This window comes from Ornithodoros turicata, chromosome 6 (genome assembly GCF_037126465.1).
Source record: "Ornithodoros turicata isolate Travis chromosome 6, ASM3712646v1, whole genome shotgun sequence".
NCBI classification, from domain to species: Eukaryota; Metazoa; Arthropoda; class Arachnida; order Ixodida; family Argasidae; genus Ornithodoros; species Ornithodoros turicata.
The window spans coordinates 73,624,160-73,636,616 of record NC_088206.1 but is presented as its reverse complement, the minus strand read 5'-3'; positions in this window follow the sequence as shown (position 1 = coordinate 73,636,616).

Below are 12,457 nucleotides of genomic sequence, written 5' to 3'. Positions count from 1 at the left end.
GGATTTTCTCATTTTTCTTGATGCTAAAAATCGTTAATGAGACGGTGGCCTGGACCTGTCAGTCTTGACGAAAAGCGCCTGGAATCCCCGTGGATGTAAAAACTGTAACGGTCGAGTTGTTTTAAATAAGCGCATTCTTTTCACTTGCACTGGACTGCACTACATTGGACTCCACGCAAGACGGGCTTTCGGGAGCTGCACTTTCCAGCTGAAAGGAACTTTATTAGTAATGCAGGAAAGTGCAGCACGTAAATAACCCAGTCCAGATCTGGTGCAAGCGAAAAGAATGTACCTATGTCTCTCTGCGTGCACCAACTGTGGCTGCAGCGTTAAGTGAAATCTCTATTGTCACCCATCGCGTAAGGATACGGACCAAGTCTTTCAAGGATGAAACCGGCGGAATTTGGAAGAAGCAGACACTGCCGAGGTGTATTCGGTATGGTTGATTGAGTTTTAGTACATGAACTATATGATAAACGATACAAATCCAAGCTTATCCATGTCATCATCCGCTTCAAAGAAACAAGGCTTATGTTATAACACACGTAACACCTAGTTCAATTGAGAGGGCGCAGAGTGCTTTCAGTGGCGAGTATCTCACACCCTGACCATAGCCTCCTATATACTACAGGAAGTATATAGGAGGCTATGCCCTGACGGAAGGACATCGCGTTCTATGTGACCTTAATAAGGATACCTAACGAGGATAAACTTAAAAAGAGGGTGCGGGAACTACAGAATATACGCGGCTGCTAAACTATGGTCTCAAATAACAATTGTCAGTTGCTCTCTTGTAGATAAATCGTGGAAATCAGAAGAAAAAGCCCTGCTTGGGGGGGGGGGGGGGAGACCCTGTTCAGGAGGCTATATGGAGAGCGCCATCTGTTATGACAAGAATTAAGCGTCACGATGGAGTCCCGGGGGTTGCGTTGATAACCCTTAGTTGATAAGGAATTTGTGACACGGTTGCCCTCGGGGTGGGTAGTCTAGTGGGTTCGGCGTTTGCCTTCTGCACAGGAAGACCCTGGTTCGAAACAGGATCTCTCTGAGTAAGGTTCGGGGTAGAAACTGGTTAAATATGTGAGGGTCAGATGTAAAAGAGGGGGTAATGGGGGACAGGAAGAAGCCTAGGAGAGAGGGTGGGTCCGATAGGAGGAGGTCTGGCGGGAGTGCTCGCGAGGAGGCCCCGGGGGTGTGTTACGTGACCCTCGGGGCCACCGATGACCGGGTCCCCCCCCGGTTAGTTGCCTCATCCGGTAACTGGCCGCGGCGTCGTTTCAAGGATTCTCACCACGGTTATGAAATCTCTTTCTTTCGCTGCAAAACCAGAAGAGAGTAGACACCTAAAAGGACCAGACTATACCTTTGTCTCCAGAGAGGCTTGCGAGCATATCTTGGACATCAGTATCGCTCGTCCTTCCTCTGGAAGTATTTTGGCTGGCCGTTTTGCTCCGCCTGACGCCAGATTCGACCACTTGCACCTATTGCCACATTCTTCTGGCCATCGACAGATTTACGCGTTGGCCAGGGGCGGTCCCCAATATCGGACTTTCATTTCTATGAGGTATCATTGTTCTGTGTCCCTCCCACTGTTACCACCGATCGTGACCCACAGTCCAAGATGAATCCCCCCTTCACACCCTTCCCCTCTAAGTTTCCTCTGGTTGGACGTTTCCACTGCCAGCTCAAGGCTACCATCGTGGCTCACGAAAATTCTCCCCACTGTTCTCCATCCACCGTTGTCCTTGTGGCTCTGCACCTGCCGCCCAGCCAAAAATTTCTTTTCCGGCCAAAAATTAAAAGTGCTCAGATCGAGCTAAAAATGCGCACAGATATTCAGCAGGAATCGCCCTTTAATTTTAGCCCAAAATTTGTGCAGAAATAGGACTTTCGATTTTTGACCTGAAAAAACCCCAAGGGGTTAGGCTTACCTTTTTTTCCGGCCAAAAAATAAAAGTGCTCAGATCGAGCTAAAAATGCGCACAGATACTCAGCAGGAATCGCCCTTTAATTTTAGCCCAAAATTTGTGCAGAAATAGGACTTTCGATTTTTGACCTGAAAAAACCCCAAGGGGTTAGGCTTACCTTTTTTTCCGGCCAAAAAATAAAAGTGCTCAGATCGAGCTAAAAATGCGCACAGATACTCAGCAGGAATCGCCCTTTAATTTTAGGCCAAAATTTGTGCAGAAATAGGACTTTCGATTTTTGACCTGAAAAAACCCCAAGGGGTTAGGCTTACCTTTTTTTCCGGCCAAAAAATAAAAGTGCTCAGATCGAGCTAAAAATGCGCACAGATACTCAGCAGGAATCGCCCTTTAATTTTAGCCCAAAATTTGTGCAGAAATAGGACTTTCGATTTTTGACCTGAAAAAACCCCAAGGGGTTAGGCTTACCTTTTTTTCCGGCCAAAAAATAAAAGTGCTCAGATCGAGCTAAAAATGCGCACAGATACTCAGCAGGAATCGCCCTTTAATTTTAGCCCAAAATTTGTGCAGAAATAGGACTTTCGATTTTTGACCTGAAAAAACCCCAAGGGGTTAGGCTTACCTTTTTTTCCGGCCAAAAATTTAAAGTGCTCAGATCGAGCTAAAAATGCGCACAGATACTCAGCAGGAATCGCCCTTTAATTTTAGCCCAAAATTTGTGCAGAAATAGGACTTTCGATTTTTGACCTGAAAAAACCCCAAGGGGTTAGGCTTACCTTTTTTTCCGGCCAAAAAATAAAAGTGCTCAGATCGAGCTAAAAATGCGCACAGATACTCAGCAGGAATCGCCCTTTAATTTTAGGCCAAAATTTGTGCAGAAATAGGACTTTCGATTTTTGACCTGAAAAAACCCCAAGGGGTTAGGCTTACCTTTTTTCCGGCCAAAAAATAAAAGTGCTCAGATCGAGCTAAAAATGCGCACAGATATTCAGCAGGAATCGCCCTTTAATTTTAGGCCAAAATTTGTGCAGAAATAGGACTTTCGATTTTTGACCTGAAAAAACCCCAAGGGAGGCTTACCTTTTTTTCCGGCCAAAAAATAAAAGTGCTCAGATCGAGCTAAAAATGCGCACAGATACTCAGCAGGAATCGCCCTTTAATTTTAGCCCAAAATTTGTGCAGAAATAGGACTTTCGATTTTTGACCTGAAAAAACCCCAAGGGGTTAGGCTTACCTTTTTTTCCGGCCAAAAAATAAAAGTGCTCAGATCGAGCTAAAAATGCGCACAGATACTCAGCAGGAATCGCCCTTTAATTTTAGGCCAAAATTTGTGCAGAAATAGGACTTTCGATTTTTGACCTGAAAAAACCCCAAGGGGTTAGGCTTACCTTTTTTCCGGCCAAAAAATAAAAGTGCTCAGATCGAGCTAAAAATGCGCACAGATATTCAGCAGGAATCGCCCTTTAATTTTAGGCCAAAATTTGTGCAGAAATAGGACTTTCGATTTTTGACCCGAAAAAACCCCAAGGGAGGCTTACCTTTTTTTCCGGCCAAAAAATAAAAGTGCTCAGATCGAGCTAAAAATGCGCACAGATACTCAGCAGGAATCGCCCTTTAATTTTAGCCCAAAATTTGTGCAGAAATAGGACTTTCGATTTTTGACCTGAAAAAACCCCAAGGGGTTAGGCTTACCTTTTTTTCCGGCCAAAAAATAAAAGTGCTCAGATCGAGCTAAAAATGCGCACAGATACTCAGCAGGAATCGCCCTTTAATTTTAGCCCAAAATTTGTGCAGAAATAGGACTTTCGATTTTTGACCCGAAAAAACCCCAAGGGGTTAGGCTTACCTTTTTTTCCGGCCAAAAAATAAAAGTGCTCAGATCGAGCTAAAAATGCGCACAGATACTCAGCAGGAATCGCCCTTTAATTTTAGCCCAAAATTTGTGCAGAAATAGGACTTTCGATTTTTGACCTGAAAAAACCCCAAGGGGTTAGGCTTACCTTTTTTTCCGGCCAAAAAATAAAAGTGCTCAGATCGAGCTAAAAATGCGCACAGATACTCAGCAGGAATCGCCCTTTAATTTTAGGCCAAAATTTGTGCAGAAATAGGACTTTCGATTTTTGACCCGAAAAAACCCCAAGGGAGGCTTAGCTTTTTTTCCGGCCAAAAAATAAAAGTGCTCAGATCGAGCTAAAAATGCGCACAGATACTCAGCAGGAATCGCCCTTTAATTTTAGGCCAAAATTTGTGCAGAAATAGGACTTTCGATTTTTGACCTGAAAAAACCCCAAGGGAGGCTTACCTTTTTTTCCGGCCAAAAAATAAAAGTGCTCAGATCGAGCTAAAAATGCGCACAGATACTCAGCAGGAATCGCCCTTTAATTTTAGCCCAAAATTTGTGCAGAAATAGGACTTTCGATTTTTGAACCGAAAAAACCCCAAGGGGTTAGGCTTACCTTTTTTTCCGGCCAAAAAATAAAAGTGCTCAGATCGAGCTAAAAATGCGCACAGATACTCAGCAGGAATCGCCCTTTAATTTTAGCCCAAAATTTGTGCAGAAATAGGACTTTCGATTTTTGAACCGAAAAAACCCCAAGGGGTTAGGCTTACCTTTTTTTCCGGCCAAAAAATAAAAGTGCTCAGATCGAGCTAAAAATGCGCACAGATACTCAGCAGGAATCGCCCTTTAATTTTAGCCCAAAATTTGTGCAGAAATAGGACTTTCGATTTTTGACCTGAAAAAACCCCAAGGGGTTAGGCTTACCTTTTTTTCCGGCCAAAAAATAAAAGTGCTCAGATCGAGCTAAAAATGCGCACAGATACTCAGCAGGAATCGCCCTTTAATTTTAGCCCAAAATTTGTGCAGAAATAGGACTTTCGATTTTTGACCTGAAAAAACCCCAAGGGGTTAGGCTTACCTTTTTTTCCGGCCAAAAAATAAAAGTGCTCAGATCGAGCTAAAAATGCGCACAGATACTCAGCAGGAATCGCCCTTTAATTTTAGGCCAAAATTTGTGCAGAAATAGGACTTTCGATTTTTGACCTGAAAAAACCCCAAGGGGTTAGGCTTACCTTTTTTCCGGCCAAAAAATAAAAGTGCTCAGATCGAGCTAAAAATGCGCACAGATATTCAGCAGGAATCGCCCTTTAATTTTAGGCCAAAATTTGTGCAGAAATAGGACTTTCGATTTTTGACCTGAAAAAACCCCAAGGGAGGCTTACCTTTTTTTCCGGCCAAAAAATAAAAGTGCTCAGATCGAGCTAAAAATGCGCACAGATACTCAGCAGGAATCGCCCTTTAATTTTAACCCAAAATTTGTGCAGAAATAGGACTTTCGATTTTTGACCTGAAAAAACCCCAAGGGGTTAGGCTTACCTTTTTTTCCGGCCAAAAAATAAAAGTGCTCAGATCGAGCTAAAAATGCGCACAGATACTCAGCAGGAATCGCCCTTTAATTTTAGCCCAAAATTTGTGCAGAAATAGGACTTTCGATTTTTGACCTGAAAAAACCCCAAGGGGTTAGGCTTACCTTTTTTTCCGGCCAAAAAATAAAAGTGCTCAGATCGAGCTAAAAATGCGCACAGATACTCAGCAGGAATCGCCCTTTAATTTTAGGCCAAAATTTGTGCAGAAATAGGACTTTCGATTTTTGACCCGAAAAAACCCCAAGGGAGGCTTACCTTTTTTTCCGGCCAAAAAATAAAAGTGCTCAGATCGAGCTAAAAATGCGCACAGATACTCAGCAGGAATCGCCCTTTAATTTTAGCCCAAAATTTGTGCAGAAATAGGACTTTCGATTTTTGACCTGAAAAAACCCCAAGGGGTTAGGCTTACCTTTTTTTCCGGCCAAAAAATAAAAGTGCTCAGATCGAGCTAAAAATGCGCACAGATACTCAGCAGGAATCGCCCTTTAATTTTAGCCCAAAATTTGTGCAGAAATAGGACTTTCGATTTTTGACCTGAAAAAACCCCAAGGGGTTAGGCTTACCTTTTTTTCCGGCCAAAAAATAAAAGTGCTCAGATCGAGCTAAAAATGCGCACAGATACTCAGCAGGAATCGCCCTTTAATTTTAGCCCAAAATTTGTGCAGAAATAGGACTTTCGATTTTTGACCTGAAAAAACCCCAAGGGGTTAGGCTTACCTTTTTTTCCGGCCAAAAAATAAAAGTGCTCAGATCGAGCTAAAAATGCGCACAGATACTCAGCAGGAATCGCCCTTTAATTTTAGGCCAAAATTTGTGCAGAAATAGGACTTTCGATTTTTGACCCGAAAAAACCCCAAGGGAGGCTTACCTTTTTTTCCGGCCAAAAAATAAAAGTGCTCAGATCGAGCTAAAAATGCGCACAGATACTCAGCAGGAATCGCCCTTTAATTTTAGCCCAAAATTTGTGCAGAAATAGGACTTTCGATTTTTGACCTGAAAAAACCCCAAGGGGTTAGGCTTACCTTTTTTTCCGGCCAAAAAATAAAAGTGCTCAGATCGAGCTAAAAATGCGCACAGATACTCAGCAGGAATCGCCCTTTAATTTTAGCCCAAAATTTGTGCAGAAATAGGACTTTCGATTTTTGACCTGAAAAAACCCCAAGGGGTTAGGCTTACCTTTTTTTCCGGCCAAAAAATAAAAGTGCTCAGATCGAGCTAAAAATGCGCACAGATACTCAGCAGGAATCGCCCTTTAATTTTAGCCCAAAATTTGTGCAGAAATAGGACTTTCGATTTTTGACCTGAAAAAACCCCAAGGGCTTACCTTTTTTTCCGGCCAAAAAATAAAAGTGCTCAGATCGAGCTAAAAATGCGCACAGATATTCAGCAGGAATCGCCCTTTAATTTTAGCCCAAAATTTGTGCAGAAATAGGACTTTCGATTTTTGACCTGAAAAAACCCCAAGGGGTTAGGCTTACCTTTTTTTCCGGCCAAAAAATAAAAGTGCTCAGATCGAGCTAAAAATGCGCACAGATACTCAGCAGGAATCGCCCTTTAATTTTAGCCCAAAATTTGTGCAGAAATAGGACTTTCGATTTTTGACCCGAAAAAACCCCAAGGGGTTAGGCTTACTTTTTTTCCGGCCAAAAAATAAAAGTGCTCAGATCGAGCTAAAAATGCGCACAGATATTCAGCAGGAATCGCCCTTTAATTTTAGGCCAAAATTTGTGCAGAAATAGGACTTTCGATTTTTGACCTGAAAAAACCCCAAGGGTTAGGCTTACCTTTTTTTCCGGCCAAAAAATAAAAGTGCTCAGATCGAGCTAAAAATGCGCACAGATACTCAGCAGGAATCGCCCTTTAATTTTAGCCAAAATTTGTGCAGAAATAGGACTTTCGATTTTTGACCTGAAAAAACCCCAAGGGCTTACCTTTTTTTCCGGCCAAAAAATAAAAGTGCTCAGATCGAGCTAAAAATGCGCACAGATACTCAGCAGGAATCGCCCTTTAATTTTAGCCCAAAATTTGTGCAGAAATAGGACTTTCGATTTTTGACCTGAAAAAACCCCAAGGGGTTAGGCTTACCTTTTTTTCCGGCCAAAAAATAAAAGTGCTCAGATCGAGCTAAAAATGCGCACAGATACTCAGCAGGAATCGCCCTTTAATTTTAGCCCAAAATTTGTGCAGAAATAGGACTTTCGATTTTTGACCCGAAAAAACCCCAAGGGTAGGCTTACCTTTTTTTCCGGCCAAAAAATAAAAGTGCTCAGATCGAGCTAAAAATGCGCACAGATACTCAGCAGGAATCGCCCTTTAATTTTAGCCCAAAATTTGTGCAGAAATAGGACTTTCGATTTTTGACCTGAAAAAACCCCAAGGGTAGGCTTACCTTTTTTTCCGGCCAAAAAATAAAAGTGCTCAGATCGAGCTAAAAATGCGCACAGATATCAGCAGGAATCGCCCTTTAATTTTAGGCCAAAATTTGTGCAGAAATAGGACTTTCGATTTTTGACCCTGAAAAAACCCCAAGGGGTTAGGCTTACCTTTTTTTCCGGCCAAAAAATAAAAGTGCTCAGATCGAGCTAAAAATGCGCACAGATACTCAGCAGGAATCGCCCTTTAATTTTAGCCCAAAATTTGTGCAGAAATAGGACTTTCGATTTTTGACCTGAAAAAACCCCAAGGGGTTAGGCTTACCTTTTTTTCCGGCCAAAAAATAAAAGTGCTCAGATCGAGCTAAAAATGCGCACAGATACTCAGCAGGAATCGCCCTTTAATTTTAGCCCAAAATTTGTGCAGAAATAGGACTTTCGATTTTTGACCCGAAAAAACCCCAAGGGGTTAGGCTTACCTTTTTTTCCGGCCAAAAAATAAAAGTGCTCAGATCGAGCTAAAAATGCGCACAGATACTCAGCAGGAATCGCCCTTTAATTTTAGGCCCAAAATTTGTGCAGAAATAGGACTTTCGATTTTTGACCTGAAAAAACCCCAAGGGGTTAGGCTTACCTTTTTTTCCGGCCAAAAAATAAAAGTGCTCAGATCGAGCTAAAAATGCGCACAGATACTCAGCAGGAATCGCCCTTTAATTTTAGGCCCAAAATTTGTGCAGAAATAGGACTTTCGATTTTTGACCTGAAAAAACCCCAAGGGGTTAGGCTTACCTTTTTTTCAGGCCAAAAAATAAAAGTGCTCAGATCGAGCTAAAAATGCGCACAGATACTCAGCAGGAATCGCCCTTTAATTTTAGCCCAAAATTTGTGCAGAAATAGGACTTTCGATTTTTGACCCGAAAAAACCCCAAGGGGTTAGGCTTACCTTTTTTTAAGGCCAAAAAATAAAAGTGCTCAGATCGAGCTAAAAATGCGCACAGATACTCAGCAGGAATCGCCCTTTAATTTTAGGCCAAAATTTGTGCAGAAATAGGACTTTCGATTTTTGACCCGAAAAAACCCCAAGGGGAGGCTTACCTTTTTTTCCGGCCAAAAAATAAAAGTGCTCAGATCGAGCTAAAAATGCGCACAGATATTCAGCAGGAATCGCCCTTTAATTTTAGGCCCAAAATTTGTGCAGAAATAGGACTTTCGATTTTTGACCTGAAAAAACCCCAAGGGGTTAGGCTTACCTTTTTTTCCGGCCAAAAAATAAAAGTGCTCAGATCGAGCTAAAAATGCGCACAGATACTCAGCAGGAATCGCCCTTTAATTTTAGCCAAAATTTGTGCAGAAATAGGACTTTCGATTTTTGACCCTGAAAAAACCCCAAGGGGTTAGGCTTACCTTTTTTTCCGGCCAAAAAATAAAAGTGCTCAGATCGAGCTAAAAATGCGCACAGATACTCAGCAGGAATCGCCCTTTAATTTTAGCCAAAATTTGTGCAGAAATAGGACTTTCGATTTTTGACCTGAAAAAACCCCAAGGGGTTAGGCTTACCTTTTTTTCCGGCCAAAAAATAAAAGTGCTCAGATCGAGCTAAAAATGCGCACAGATACTCAGCAGGAATCGCCCTTTAATTTTAGCCCAAAATTTGTGCAGAAATAGGACTTTCGATTTTTGACCTGAAAAAACCCCAAGGGGTTAGGCTTACCTTTTTTTCCGGCCAAAAAATAAAAGTGCTCAGATCGAGCTAAAAATGCGCACAGATACTCAGCAGGAATCGCCCTTTAATTTTAGCCCAAAATTTGTGCAGAAATAGGACTTTCGATTTTTGACCTGAAAAAACCCCAAGGGGTTAGGCTTACCTTTTTTTCCGGCCAAAAAATAAAAGTGCTCAGATCGAGCTAAAAATGCGCACAGATACTCAGCAGGAATCGCCCTTTAATTTTAGCCCAAAATTTGTGCAGAAATAGGACTTTCGATTTTTGACCCGAAAAAACCCCAAGGGAGGCTTACCTTTTTTTCCGGCCAAAAAATAAAAGTGCTCAGATCGAGCTAAAAATGCGCACAGATACTCAGCAGGAATCGCCCTTTAATTTTAGCCCAAAATTTGTGCAGAAATAGGACTTTCGATTTTTGACCTGAAAAAACCCCAAGGGGTTAGGCTTACCTTTTTTTCCGGCCAAAAAATAAAAGTGCTCAGATCGAGCTAAAAATGCGCACAGATACTCAGCAGGAATCGCCCTTTAATTTTAGCCCAAAATTTGTGCAGAAATAGGACTTTCGATTTTTGACCTGAAAAAACCCCAAGGGGTTAGGCTTACCTTTTTTTCCGGCCAAAAAATAAAAGTGCTCAGATCGAGCTAAAAATGCGCACAGATACTCAGCAGGAATCGCCCTTTAATTTTAGCCCAAAATTTGTGCAGAAATAGGACTTTCGATTTTTGACCTGAAAAAACCCCAAGGGGTTAGGCTTACCTTTTTTTCCGGCCAAAAAATAAAAGTGCTCAGATCGAGCTAAAAATGCGCACAGATACTCAGCAGGAATCGCCCTTTAATTTTAGCCCAAAATTTGTGCAGAAATAGGACTTTCGATTTTTGACCCGAAAAAACCCCAAGGGAGGCTTACCTTTTTTTCCGGCCAAAAAATAAAAGTGCTCAGATCGAGCTAAAAATGCGCACAGATACTCAGCAGGAATCGCCCTTTAATTTTAGCCCAAAATTTGTGCAGAAATAGGACTTTCGATTTTTGACCAGAAAAAACCCCAAGGGGTTAGGCTTACCTTTTTTTCCGGCCAAAAAATAAAAGTGCTCAGATCGAGCTAAAAATGCGCACAGATACTCAGCAGGAATCGCCCTTTAATTTTAGCCCAAAATTTGTGCAGAAATAGGACTTTCGATTTTTGACCTGAAAAAACCCCAAGGGGGCTTACCTTTTTTTCCGGCCAAAAAATAAAAGTGCTCAGATCGAGCTAAAAATGCGCACAGATATTCAGCAGGAATCGCCCTTTAATTTTAGGCCAAAATTTGTGCAGAAATAGGACTTTCGATTTTTGACCCGAAAAAACCCCAAGGGGTTAGGCTTACCTTTTTTTCCGGCCAAAAAATAAAGTGCTCAGATCGAGCTAAAAATGCGCACAAGATACTCAGCAGGAATCGCCCTTTAATTTTAGCCCAAAATTTGTGCAGAAATAGGACTTTCGATTTTTGACCCGAAAAAACCCCAAGGGGTAGGCTTACCTTTTTTTCCGGCCAAAAAATAAAAGTGCTCAGATCGAGCTAAAAATGCGCACAGATACTCAGCAGGAATCGCCCTTTAATTTTAGCCCAAAATTTGTGCAGAAATAGGACTTTCGATTTTTGACCTGAAAAAACCCCAAGGGGTTAGGCTACCTTTTTTTCCGGCCAAAAAATAAAAGTGCTCAGATCGAGCTAAAAATGCGCACAGATACTCAGCAGGAATCGCCCTTTAATTTTAGCCCAAAATTTGTGCAGAAATAGGACTTTCGATTTTTGACCTGAAAAAACCCCAAGGGGTTAGGCTTACCTTTTTTTCCGGCCAAAAAATAAAAGTGCTCAGATCGAGCTAAAAATGCGCACAGATACTCAGCAGGAATCGCCCTTTAATTTTAGCCCAAAATTTGTGCAGAAATAGGACTTTCGATTTTTGACCTGAAAAAACCCCAAGGGGTTAGGCTTACCTTTTTTTCCGGCCAAAAAATAAAAGTGCTCAGATCGAGCTAAAAATGCGCACAGATACTCAGCAGGAATCGCCCTTTAATTTAGCCCAAAATTTGTGCAGAAATAGGACTTTCGATTTTTGACCCGAAAAAACCCCAAGGGGTAGGCTTACCTTTTTTTCCGGCCAAAAAATAAAAGTGCTCAGATCGAGCTAAAAATGCGCACAGATACTCAGCAGGAATCGCCCTTTAATTTTAGCCCAAAATTTGTGCAGAAATAGGACTTTCGATTTTTGACCTGAAAAAACCCCAAGGGGTTAGGCTTACCTTTTTTTCCGGCCAAAAAATAAAAGTGCTCAGATCGAGCTAAAAATGCGCACAGATACTCAGCAGGAATCGCCCTTTAATTTTAGCCAAAATTTGTGCAGAAATAGGACTTTCGATTTTTGACCCGAAAAAACCCCAAGGGGTTAGGCTTACCTTTTTTTCCGGCCAAAAAATAAAAGTGCTCAGATCGAGCTAAAAAATGCGCACAGATACTCAGCAGGAATCGCCCTTTAATTTTAGCCCAAAATTTGTGCAGAAATAGGACTTTCGATTTTTGACCCGAAAAAACCCCAAGGGGTTAGGCTTACCTTTTTTTCCGGCCAAAAAATAAAAGTGCTCAGATCGAGCTAAAAATGCGCACAGATACTCAGCAGGAATCGCCCTTTAATTTTAGCCCAAAATTTGTGCAGAAATAGGACTTTCGATTTTTGACCCTGAAAAAACCCCAAGGGGTTAGGCTTACCTTTTTTTCCGGCCAAAAAATAAAAGTGCTCAGATCGAGCTAAAAATGCGCACAGATACTCAGCAGGAATCGCCCTTTAATTTTAGCCCAAAATTTGTGCAGAAATAGGACTTTCGATTTTTGACCCTGAAAAAACCCCAAGGGTAGGCTTACCTTTTTTTCCGGCCAAAAAATAAAAGTGCTCAGATCGAGCTAAAAATGCGCACAGATACTCAGCAGGAATCGCCCTTTAATTTTAGCCCAAAATTTGTGCAGAAATAGGGA